We start from the raw sequence: 13987 nt of genomic DNA on the forward strand, positions 1-13987 counted from the left end.
CTTCTATAGAAGTGCAGACACAGTTGCAGTGGGGTATGGAGGGAGGGAGGGAGAGAAGAAGAGAAAGAGGGATGGGGTATGGAGGAAAGGAGAAGGGGAGAGAGAGAGAGAGAGAGAGAGAGAGAGAGAGAGAGAGAGAGAGAGAGGGATGGGGTATGGAGGAAAGGATAAGGGGAGAGAGGGAGGGATGGGGTATGGAGGAAGGGAGAAGGGGAGAGAGCGGGGGGAGAGAGAGAGGGATGGAGTATGGAGGAAGGGAGAAGGGGGGGGGGGAGAGAGAGAGAGAGAGAGAGAGAGAGAGAGAGAGAGAGAGAGAGAGAGGCACCTTGTATGTGTTTGAGAGGGGGAGACAATACACTTACATGTGTATATATATGTTTAATATATTATATATTATATGTATATACACATATAAATATAATATATTATATATTATATGTATATACACTTATTATATATACAATATCATATTATATATTACATATATTATATGTATATACACATATTATATATAGAATGTCATATTATACAATAGCGTGTATGTGTTGTTTATAGTAAAAAGAGTGCGTACGCACTGTTTATAGGAAAACAAGCGCGTACGCGCTGCTTACACCATAAATACCCCGTACGCGCTTTTTAAATGTGTAGTACCTCGTACGCGCTTTTGACTGTTTAGGCTTGGAAATAGGCCTGGATGACAAAGCTACAGTTTGGAAGTTTGATTTCCCTCCATTTCTCTCATTTTTGACGTGTTTTATTTTATCAACTTGGTTTATCGACTTTCACATCATCAGGTTTACACTTCATAAAGTGGGTATTTCTAAAATTGCCACCATATTTTCACACATCTTTTGAGCTTTCTAACCATATAATTTTTCTTCAATTTGAACAACAATAACATATTATTATTGAATTTCTTTTACTAGTGTCTCCATAGTTCTCACAAACATAGGTGCACCATTTTTTGAATAACTTCTGATATACTTATCCAAATTTAAAAAACTTTATATATTATTGTAGTGCACTTTATTCTTTACAATTTTAAAAAAAAAATTGTATTTTCGATTTTTTTAGTGCAACTTATGCTTCGCGCACGAACAGGTACATAATTTTTTAGGATGTGCTCGATTGGAAAAATCATAAAAAAAAAATACACAACAAAAAATTACAAAAAATACCACATCTTCTGGTTCTCACTATTAACTATCTTTCTGCTAAAAGATTTGTTAAAATACTAAATCTAACTATGACTTTTTTGATGCGCACGTTAGACACTATGTTATGTTTTTCAGAAAAAATTAGGGTCAGTTTTTTGTGCATGAAGGATTTGACCCCCTTAATCTTATCCAATTTTGAAAAATTTTAGTAGTTTGGAAACTCGATTCAAAGTACTACAATATTTGTTCTTTGATTATCTTCATATCTTGAGTGGATGACTTTCAAATTTTGCCTCCAAGTTCAGATTCACTTGATTTTAGAAAAAAAGTGTCCACTTATACCCCCCTTTTTGACCACCATCTTTGTGCACTTACCCTCTTGTTGTTTTCTAATCATTACAACAGAACTAAATCCCCTAACCGAGTAAGCTCTAACAAGCTTCATTGTACAAATCCTCTAACAAGGTGATCCATTAGTTTGGATTCTAAAATCCTCCAGCAAGGTTACTCTTAACAGGGTAGTACTCTTAAAAGGGTATAAGCTTCTAATCAATCTTGGGATCTCTAACAAGATTCGCTCCTAGCAGAGCTCTTCTTAACCGGTCAGCTTTCTATTACTGCAGATAGTTAACTTGTGAGTTCCATCTCACCGTGGTTTTTACCTATTTGGGTTTTCCACGTATAAACACTTGTGCTATGGTGGATGTTTTTATTTCATTTTGGATAGCATGTATTTTGTTTAACTGCTTGGTTAAGTTCATCTACCGGTTAGTGTTTAAAGTAGTGATTGTTTCGGTGTCACTGATTCACCCCCCCCCCCCCCTCTCAGTGCTTTTCAAGAGCATCAAAAAGCGTTGAAAGTTATTGTTGGATACCGTTGTCATTACACCAAAAGGTTGAGCTATCAACGAATACCACAGCGCAAGAGACGAGGATCCATGGTAGGCAATTAAGCACATGTCATGAATCCTGAAGGAGGTTCTGACTAACTAGCCAACAATCGCCACCTCAGCATCGACTGAGGTTTGTGCAAACTTCTTTTAAGGAGACTACAAAGTGAGCTCCAAGAATTCAAACCTATAACCCAACACTATGATACCACTTATTGGATACCATTATCATTATGCCAAAAGATCAAGCTATCAACGAATGCCATAGCAACCAGAGACAAGGACCCACGGGAAGCTATTAAGCACATGTCACGAATCCTGAAGGGGGTGCTGACCAACTAGCCAACAATTACATACATAGAGTGAATGATACAATAGAATCTATCTGGGCTATTGGAGTAGTGCTTAAAGAAAGTTATTTTATCAGAAAGATCATATTTACAATGACAAAACCCTACAAATTGAAGAAATGTGCAATTCAAAAATGTCATGACTTGAACAACTACACAATTGATTAGCTTATTGGTACATTGTCTACCTATGAGATTGGAGAGATAGAAGATATAAATTCCTATCAAAGAGATGCTAGATTCAATGTTTCAAGGATATCAAGAGATGAATCTAAAATTAGTGAGAACTTGGATGAGATTGAAGAAAACTCTGTAAGAAGACTGAAGAAAGGAACTAGAAAGAATTAAGGTAAGTTTCCCTTAAAATATTTTGATTATGGAAGAATTGGTCATTGTGCTTCTAAATTTACATATAAAGAATATTACAAAAATTCTAAGGATGATGAAAAGAAAAGTAGGTATAGAAGAAATAACATTAAGAGAAGAACATATGATAGAGATAGAGGGAAAAGCAGTTTATATTCTATGAGGCACATTCATCTAAAGACGAAGATGTTAAAGGCTCGAATGAAGAATCTTTATTTCTAGCTATAGAAAAGAAGTATCAGGAAAGTACCAAAAGACCGGAAGAGAAGATTAAATTCCATGCTAAAGTTGAACCTAGATCATGGATCATTGATTCTGGATGCTCAAATCACATGACTGGAGACATAGACAATTTTATGGAACATCAAAATCAAATGCCCTCACCAATTGAACATTAATAGTATTCAAAATTATTAAAAAAAAAAATAATGAAGTATAATTTGTCTAGAAATATCTGCCTCAAAGAAAAAATAACAAAATAAAAAAGTGCAAAATCACATGCTTTAAATTGTAGGGCTCTGGCCTATTTTACAACATTAAAGTTAGAAAAATTAACTTACCCATTTGGATGCACCAATATATTCCCACATTTAATATCTCTATTCAATAAAATGTCAAAAAGTAAATCAATGGCATTGGTAGCTATAATCCCAAGAATCAATATTCTACAATAAATGCAAATATCAAAGACTTCAAATATTGTCAAATAATTACAATTTAAGCCCTGAAAAATGTTCATTTGTATAATTAAATATTTTGATGATTAGAGTTTATAGACAAATAAGCTAATTACACGATTATTTATGTTTTTTAATTATAAATTACAAAACCTATATCTTGATTGTTTAGCAAGAATTTTTTTTAAATTGTGAGATTTTTGGTACTAAAAAGTAGGAGAAACAAACTAAGGGTTTCAAAAAATGGGCATTTCTAATCAGGCTATGGAATGATAGAGATAAAGGGAAAAGAAGTTTATATTCTATGGAGGCACATTCATAAGAAGAAAATGTTGATGACTTGAATGAAGAATTTTATTCCTAGCTATAGGAAAGAACTATCTAGAAATTACCAAAAGATCAGAAGAGAAGATTGCATTGCGTGCTAAATTGTAACCTAGATCATGGATCATTGATTTTGGATGCTCAAATCACATGACTGGAGACAAAGACAATTTTATGGAACATCAAAATCAACTGCCCTCACCAATTGAACACTCATATTATGCAACATTCTAAAAAACAACATGAAGTATAATTTATCTACAAATATTTGCCTTAGAGAAAGAAAAATAGAAAACTCAAAAAGTTCAAAAATCGCATGCGTTAAATTGTAGGGCTCTAGCCTATTTGAAAACATTTAAGTCGGCAAATTTAACTTGTCCATTTGGATGCACTAATATATTCCCACATTTAATATCTTTGTTCAAGGAAATGTCAAAAAGTGAATCAATGGCATTGATAGCTAGAATCCCAAGAATAAATATTCTACAATAAATGCAAATATCAAAGACTTCAAATATTTTCAAATAATTGCAATTTAATCTCTGGAAAATTTTCAAGTTGTATAATTAAATAATTTGATGGGTAGAATTTATAGACAAATAAGCTAATTACAAGCTTATTTATGTTAGATTTCATTATAAATTAAAAAACCTATATCTTGATTATTTAGCAGGAATTTCTTTAAAACTATGGAATTTTTGGTGCTATGAGATTTTTGCAACTAAAAAGTAGGAGAAACAAGTTGAGGGTTTGGATAACTAGTCATTTCTAATTTATTCATATAATTAAGAAAATTTAGAATATTTGTGTAACACCTCGCGAAGAAACCCTAGAGGAAATGACTAACTTAGGTAAATAAAAGTTTTTAAAAAAATGAAACTATTTAATAATGTTTTAAGCTATAGAAGGATAAGAATAGATCTAAATTGCACATGAAAAAGTCATATACTAACTTTCCCCTAAGGTTTCTCAACATTGTTACAATTCTAATATTACATCAACTAAATAAATTGAAACTAACAAGGATAACATTGCTATGCAAAAGAACATATTTCTTATGAATGATTAAAGTATTCCATTTAAACCAATTATAAAAATTACACATTTGCATTGCATCACATAAACAATTTCTAAAACTAGATTCATTGAAAATAATAATGACAAATAACAGAGCATACAAATTAATGATTAATAAACATGATCACATTTAATATTAAGGTAAATATTGCCAAAATCTAACATTAAACCTATCATCTAATTCTCATTTCATATACATCAAGTTTTCAACATGAATACAACATAGTTTAGTTCATTGTTACTTCATGATTACATCATATACACTTCATAGATACAACTGTAGCTAGGAATTCGGAAATCATCAAAGCAATAGAAACACTAGCCTAGTTCAATCACGAAAACTCAATTGCAATGACCAATCCTAAAAACACTCAATAAAGACATGAAAACAAGACATCAATTCAAACGCAAACCATTGCAAACGTGAATGTCTCCTTCATGTGGCTCCATTGTCCTTCTTTCTCCTTCAAATAGCTTTGTTTGTGGATCTCACCTACTAGTGCATAAGCATGATGTGAAAGCAAGTAGACAAGACGAGACGACAGCATAAGGGTACTAGAAGCGTGATTGATTTGACCAGGGACCTTGATTGAAGAAATTCATCCAATTTATAGACAAATTGGAGAAAAGATCAGATTAGCATGAAGAGATTTGAAAGGAAATTTCAAATCAAGAATGACAAATATGACAAATTATGACAAATTTGCACTTTCTATGCAAGATTGATTGATTGATAATTTTGACAAATTGCTATGTCAAAATTGATTGATTGTCAATTATGACAAATTATGACAACTTGAAATGTCATTCCCCTGAAATTAGGAGAAAAATAGGAGAGAATTGAGAATTAGATGAATTAGAAATTAGGAAATTAGAAAATGAGGAAATTAGGAATTAGGAAAATTAGAAAATGAGGAAATTAGGAATTAAGTGAATTAATTAACAATTTTTCATTTATCAATTAATTCACAAAGAGGGAGGAATTAGTTAGCCAATTAAATAAACATTTAATTGTGACAAGAAGACTTAGGATAAATAAATTATTTAACCTAGAGGGAGAAATGACAAACAAGGTTAAATGATTAAATCATGAAACCCTAGAAGATGAATTAGAAAATGCAAGAATGACAATTAGGTCTTGACAAAGGATAATTGATATCGATTCGATTTGATCATGATTCTGACTGACAAAGGACCAATGTTGATAAGTGATTTGATTGATAAATGCGCCAATTGACGAGGAACAATGATTAATTGATCCAAATTGACATGATTGAGAAGGACGATGATCGATGTCAAATCGATCGCAAAATGACAACGATCGATGACAAAATAGATTGCAAAACGACAAGATTGAAAATGACAATGATCGATGACAAAATAGATTGCAAAACGACAAGATTGAAAATGACAACGATCGATGACAAATCGATCGCAAGACGACAAGATTGAAAATGACAACGATCGATGACAAATCGATCGCAAGACGACAAGACTAAAAATGACAACGATCGATGACAAATCGATCGCAAAATGATAAGATTAATGAGGGGACAAGGATCAATGATGAATCGATCGCAAGATGACAAGATTGAAAAGAGGACAAAAACCTAATTCCATCATCGATTAGGATTGACGATGTCCAAAATGAAATTGAATTGACGATGTCAAAATATGACAAATGAGCACGCACATTGATGCGACAGGATAAGATCGACCAAAATCATGACTGAAGATTGTTATTGACAAGACCAAATTCGAAAGCGAGACGAATGAAGAATGCAGAAGAAGGACTCGATGCTCGCAAATGATAAAGACCAAGTGCGCAACATAGAAGAAATGTTAATGCAACGCAAAAACCTAAAATAAGGCAATGCGCAAATGTTAAAGTATGACTCCGCAAGCGTTGACCATTTTTAGACGTCTACAACAACATTTGCATTGTTGCCTTGTAGGTATGAATATACATAGGTTATAATGGATACACATAAGTACAAAGTCAAAATGAAAAATATCTCCATCAGACTCACTAAGGTGACCCAATCCAAGAGTAGCAGTATGGAGCATGAAAGGAGCCGATCCACAGAAATATAGGAACAAAATCTCTGATGGAAGAAGGAAACTACCACCTGACCATGTGAAACCCAAAGGTCCACCCCCCGTTCTATGAGATAACATAAGGCCCTCAAGCATACAACACGACATAAACAACACATGGTCTAAACAAATTTTCACTAGGTTGGGACTCAATCAAACTTACAAGAAGAAACACCAACAAAGAATAACTCTAAAAGTTGTAGAAACGTGACAACAGTGCACACAAGGGAGGATCGTCATCACATAGCTTGATATGGGTTGTCTTGGAAGGTCTTCATAGGCCTTGGCTCCCATCCTGGGTTATCCTGGCAACCTCTCCCTACCCCTATCCCTCATTCAAGACATATGTGGAACCAACATACCTTTCAAGAGGACAAGGTGGTTGATCACACCATTCAAGGCCTTTCCACCTCACCTTGGGCCTAAACGAGAACTCGAGCCATGAGCAGGGCAATCATTATCTTGATTAATGTTTTTATCTACCCAACCTCCTAGATTCATTATTAGGTTATCACTTATTAAGTAAAATTTCAATGGGTTATCTTGGCAACCACTTTCTGCCTCGGGCCCCACTTGGAAGCCACTAAGCCCCCTTATGACACTAAACATACTCAAAATATTCTTCAAGGCATGAACAAAAACTGGTCAAAACATCACAGTGAAATCTAGTGCAAATATTTTACATTACTTGGCCACATGCAACACCTTTACTGGAAGGACACACAAAGGGCATCATAGGTGATTAAAAATGGTTTAATTCACATTCACCAAACCACTAATGGGAATTGATGAGTACTGACACTAATAGAATGCATCATAACCAAACATCCACATAAATAAATACACATCAAATTTCATTAATACTTACAACAATCAATTTAAAACATGAAAATATCACACACAACTCATTAAAACATTATCCCAATATACCCCTCACACAATTAATTTGACAACCTAATCAACCAAACTAGTAATTTTCTAACATGAAATGTTTACAAAATATTGAATAAACCAATTCTAAAGAAAACAAATAAATTTCCAAAGATAATTTTCATAAAATATTCAATTATATTTTATTTGAGAATAAACTAAACCAATTCATGCAAAATATTTTACAAAGTATTTAAAACTAAACAATTCTACAAAATTATTTATGCAAAATATTTATACCAAACTATACCACTAAACTATTCATGAAAACATTTATACCAAACCATTTACTAAATTATTATTATAATGAATATATATACATTCATTAACTAACAAATGTTGAGCAGGAAAATATAACAATCAGCCGAACTCATTAACAGAAGGCACACAATACTCAATGGAGATAGTCTGTGGAGGGTACCCACGGCTATGGGTAGATCCCCCACCGTTGTGGGGAGGCTCCCCATAGCATGGGGTTTTCCATGACTGTGGGAGGATCCCCCATAACAGTGGGTAATCTCCCCATAGCTTCGGGTTTCCCCATGCCAGTGAGTGTGCTCCCTATAGTGTGGGATTTTACCATGCCTGTGGTTTGAGCCATCCCCTGCATAGGTAGGCTCCCCACAACCCAAAAAAAGACACCTTTTTAAAATGTTTTTTTTTACATTATCAAAACAATAATAAAAAAGTAAAATATTAATTAAATCAATATGTAATAATCGAGTTTTCATAATAAAACTCCGCTAACAAAATTCACAATCACAAAAGCAAATTTATTTTTAAAACACATTAACAGAATACTAGAAAACCCCAGGCAGCAGGCATGATTCATCCATTAAAATGATCTTAATTTATTTTTAAAAAATAATTCCTCTCCTAGACACATTGTAGAAAAAAAATTGCAAGAAAAATTTCGGCATTACCAAATAGATTAAATTTCCCAAAACATTTACAGACAAGATCATTCATTTTTTCATCAAAACAAAAACAAAATCTGGTTTCTATGAGACATTCAATAGAATTTCAGAATTTAAGGCAAATATCTAAACCCCTACCTCTATTCCCTACTTTGGCCCAAACATAGAGGTAGAAGCCAATTCTTGAACTCCGTAGCTTTATCTGCCACAATTCGACAATTCACCAACAAAGATCCATTCCCCAAAAAAATTTTAAAAAAATTCATCCCAGAAAACCCCCAAATTACATGCATCCTCCAGCCAAATACCTTGTTCCTTCCCCATAATTGCTCCCAGGAAAGAAAATTCCTCTGACCAAATCAAAAATTACACACCAGTTCCAGAAAATAATTTTTTAGAAGTAATTATAGCATTTTTATTTTAAATGACATAATTCATTATATAAAATTAATTTATTCTTAGAATGAAAATAGCTTGATTTATTAAAGAATGGATCTTTTATATTAATTTAATTATATAAAACACCAATATTAGTTTTATTTCAATTAATTAAATATTGACTTAATTATTAAAACAATAAAGTTTTTTTTAATTTAATTTACTTAAAAAGAACAAATATTACTTAATTTATCTACTATCTTAATAATAATTTATTGAATAATTTACAAGCTATTGTTACTATAACACACATATATTAAAATATTCACATATCAACACAACTGTACATTCCTATAAACATCAATTATTTATTACTCATAATAAAAATAATTAATTAATTAAATCATAATTATAAATAAAACTTTAATAAATTAACAATTAATTTCTATCAATACAAACACACAATAAAACCCACAAGACACCAACAAGGGCACAAACACAACATACCAAAGTGCCGGATTTTTGCCTATGTGGCAATCCAATGGATTGAATCAAAACAAAGGACAATGTCCTATTACCAGACAAGGCTAGGGTAAGAAAGTTGGGCCTTATTCCATCTCCCACAACTTCCATCAAGTTAATATAGACACACTCAAACCTAAGAACCAGGTGGAGTCGATTCCTTGTACCTGCAATCATGCATCACTGGGAGAACATACATACATAAATATATATGTAGATATGTATATATGTATATGTATATGTATATGTATGTGTATATGTATATGTATATGTATATGTATATGTATATGTATATGTATATTTTTATGTTTATGTATATGTATATCCAACAATTACAGGCACACCGGTGGAGGAGAATTGTGACATTATATGTCTCTCTGAAGCGAGTGACGAAAGATCATCCCCTCACATCCCATACAGACTCAAACATGTACAATCAAAACCATGAAACATCTCATACATTATGCCAGTCCATGGTCAGTACATATGAATAAAATCCTACATTTCTACCTCCATAATCAGTGCTCATAAATAAAGTCTAACATCCATAAACAATACTCACAAATGAAGTCTAACATCAAAACATCCATGGAGACATAATTCATAATCAGCATTTATCAAATCTAAAATAGCATAGCATGGTATCCTAATAAAAGTTATCACAACATAGAGTGTCATACAACCAAATAAGAAACTAAAAAGGTCAACAAAATTCCAACCATAAGGGAAATAATGTCTAAACAAGGGAGGGGCATTACAATTTGAGGATTGAAATATCTTGGAATCTTTGAAGGCACTAGAGTAGCTTAGAATTCATCCATTACAAGATCTACTTAAGTGTCAATTGAAAATAACAAATTTGTCTAATGAGAAAAAGCCCTAAAATAACCAACAAAATAAAGAAGACAATCTAAATAGGTTGTGGGGAAATCCATCCTATCACATTATTACTATAGAGTTCTAGATTATACAACAATGAAATACCTCCTATAGAAGGAGCAAGGATAAATTTAAGAAACCACCCCCCGGGCAAAAGTGTAAAATCCTGGTGAATCAGACATTATTTTTTGGGGGAAATTTTCATATTGATGGCGAAATTTTTTTCAAAATAGAAAAAAAATTATTTTGTATTGGCGATTTTTTTCTAGGGTACGAAAATTTCATAAATTTCTAGCGAATAATACCTTGTTCTATGGGGAAAATATATATTGTAGGAGGCGAATAATTTTTGTTTAAACGAACAAATATATAATTGTATAGGCGAAAAATTTTACTCCGAAGGAAAAATTATTTAAATGTATTGGCGATTTTTATCCACCGCTCGAAAATTATTTAATTTGTTTTGGCTAATATTTTCTTATTTATGGAAAAATATATAATTTATCAGCGATTTCATGAATTCATTGTCATTAATAGACAAGGCACATCACATCACATCACATCAGTACATCACATTGAGTTCGGACTCTGCACGATGTATCAATAAGAGTGACCTCTTTGACACGTGAAGGGTGACACATACCTAAAATCCATCAATGATTTTAAACCATTCGATGATCATAAGATCAATGGCTAAAGTTTTATTTTGGCCCAATTTTCTAAACAGAACATAGCTCACCAGAAAGTGCACGGAATGGAATTGGATTCAATAGACACGTATCAAATGTTACGATCAATAATTTCAGTCATTTAATATATATCTAGTTACTAACTGCAATCCACTCTGCCCCCATGACTTCTAATGTTGTACTTTCCAACTTGGTACTAGTTTATAGCTATTTCAAATTTAACATGCTAGTGCATTTATGGGAAAGATTTGCAGAGATACGAAAGATTTAAAAAAAATTAAAGGAATTAATATGGTTAGAGAAGTAATTATTAAAATCAAGAGCTTCCACTATTTATATACAATCTCTGCTTCTTTCATATTCAATTAGCCTTTGCCATTTGGTAGATAATTCAATGGAGGTCACAGTATTTAAATTCTGCCTCTGGTTTAGGTCTATAGGCTCGGGTTGTTTAATTTGGTAATCTGATTTCTCAAGATGGACACTCTCATCCACTTGAGAAGCATTTCTAAAGAGGACCAAAGAACCTTTCTGGGCTCTATTAGAGACCCAACCCTCCAATTAGTCTGCAAGAAGGTTGGGTCATTCACCAATGAGGCTGTGTGGATGGTGTTGGGCAGAGACTTTCTGCGAAACAAAAATAGATACCATTTTAACACTGACATTACATCTCAGTTCTTGGTGTCTCTTATGGACCTAGGAGGAGACAAGGTGGATATGTTGATGTTGTTAAGGAAGGTGTTTAAGGAAGAATTCCTTGGAGACGATGTTACTATTGTCGTCCTTGCAGAAGTAGGGGTGGGGATCCCTTGGGTGAGTGAATTAACCAAGCTTCTCCTCCTTGGCCAAACAGTGTCAGTGGCCAGGCAACCATTTCTTCTAAACCTAAACGTGAGCAATTGACGTGTCACAGGAAATGGGCGCGGATTGGCAAGGACTTTCTCCGAAAATGGTTGCTCCTGGATGACTTTCCAAACTACAGGTGGCTTGAAGAATTCTCTCAACTTATGTTGTCTGAAGAATTCCACATGGAAGGAGGGTCAAATTCTTAGGATAAACCATCCACTACCTGTGCCCTAGCCCCAACCCCCTACTCTGTAATAGTTTTTTATTCCTATGTCCTCGAAACCTCACAGGCTCAGTGCCTCCCTCATTTTGGCTTTAAAGGTTTTGAGGGACTCAAGTCTCAAACATGTAAAAATTGAAAATTTCCAAAGCATAAATATTAATGATAATTTTTCAAATTCCAGTTTGTTTCAGTTTGCCTTTTATGAATATAAAAATGCTTTCTATTTCATTTTTATTAATGAAAGTTTTTCAAATGCTTTTTGTCTATGAGCTACATTATTTCAATGTTTCGTTAAACAATGGAAATAAATTTAATACTGTGATCTTTTTTATGTAATGCTTCTTCCTCTATATTTAATATATATTAAAAAAATCAATTTGTTTCATTAATTATTTGTACATTGACTATGGTTGGTTATAATTTTATAAATATAAAAAAAAAGTTTTTTATCTTGTGAAAAACAAGTGAATTAAAATTCTAACTTACTTCTTGTTGAAGTTTTGAACTAATGTATGCATGGGTTGGTATTGGGTAGATGCTATGATTTATAGTTAAGATTTTATCATAATGAAGAAATGTGAGACATTTATGAAGGGTAGATGGGATCTCTTTCATGGAAGAGAACCAAGGGAAAGGATGTCCCAACTTCACACAAAATTGATCTGATGTAGGATTTAGGAATGATAGCAAAAATGACATCTAAGCACTTAGTACCAACCTTAACGAGAAGAGTAATAGAACCTATAGTAGGACAAGAGAAACCATCAAAGATCTTAACCACTAAATCAAATTTATCATATCAATATGTTACTTCATGCAATTGTAAAGTATAAAGATATTCTTAAGTTATTGCATTCACCATACATGTTGGATCAATTATCAATGAGAACCCCTCGTGAGAGTAGGTCTTTTATCTTTGCAGGTGATATATAGACTTATAGTGGGCCATCAGGTGTTTCAATAGTCTCACTAGGATCAAAGGTAATTCATATTGCATAGGTCCTTAGGAGGTGCAGGTTTATCAATAAGATTCACCACATTATTAGACTCAAGGCCAAGGTCATTAGAAGAAAATTCAAGATTCTAGACTCAATTAGAGAACATGATTAGACTCAATTAGATCAATGGCTTAGGATGGATTTTTCATAGAGGCTATAAACTTTATTGTAAATACAATCATATAATTTTTTTATAGTCTTTATTTGTTTATTAAATTAATTTGAACTAAATTAAATTAAAACTATATTAAATTAAAATTTATATTAAGCTAAATTTATGTTGAACTTTTATATATATTTTTAGTCTTTATTTATTTATTAAATTAAATTAAATTAAAATTTATACTACACTAAATTTATGTTGAATTTTTATATATATTTTTAAATTATTTTTTAAAATTATATATCGTAAACATATTTTTATAGAATTTTTTTAAACTTTAAATTAATATTTTAGATTTAATTTTGAATGTTTTCGTTTTTATATTAAACTTTTACCTTTCAAATTGTATATCAAAATTTATATTTTTATTTAGTTATTTTAATTCTAGAGAGAGAGAGAGAGAGAGAGAGAGAGAGAGAGAGAGAGAGAGAGAGAGAGAGAGATCATATGAATTGTGTGAATGGTTAAGAAATGAATTAATGATAAATCTTGGAAAAATAAAAG

The sequence above is a fragment of the Cryptomeria japonica genome, chromosome 5 (genome assembly GCF_030272615.1).
Source record: "Cryptomeria japonica chromosome 5, Sugi_1.0, whole genome shotgun sequence".
Lineage (NCBI taxonomy): Eukaryota > Viridiplantae > Streptophyta > Pinopsida > Cupressales > Cupressaceae > Cryptomeria > Cryptomeria japonica.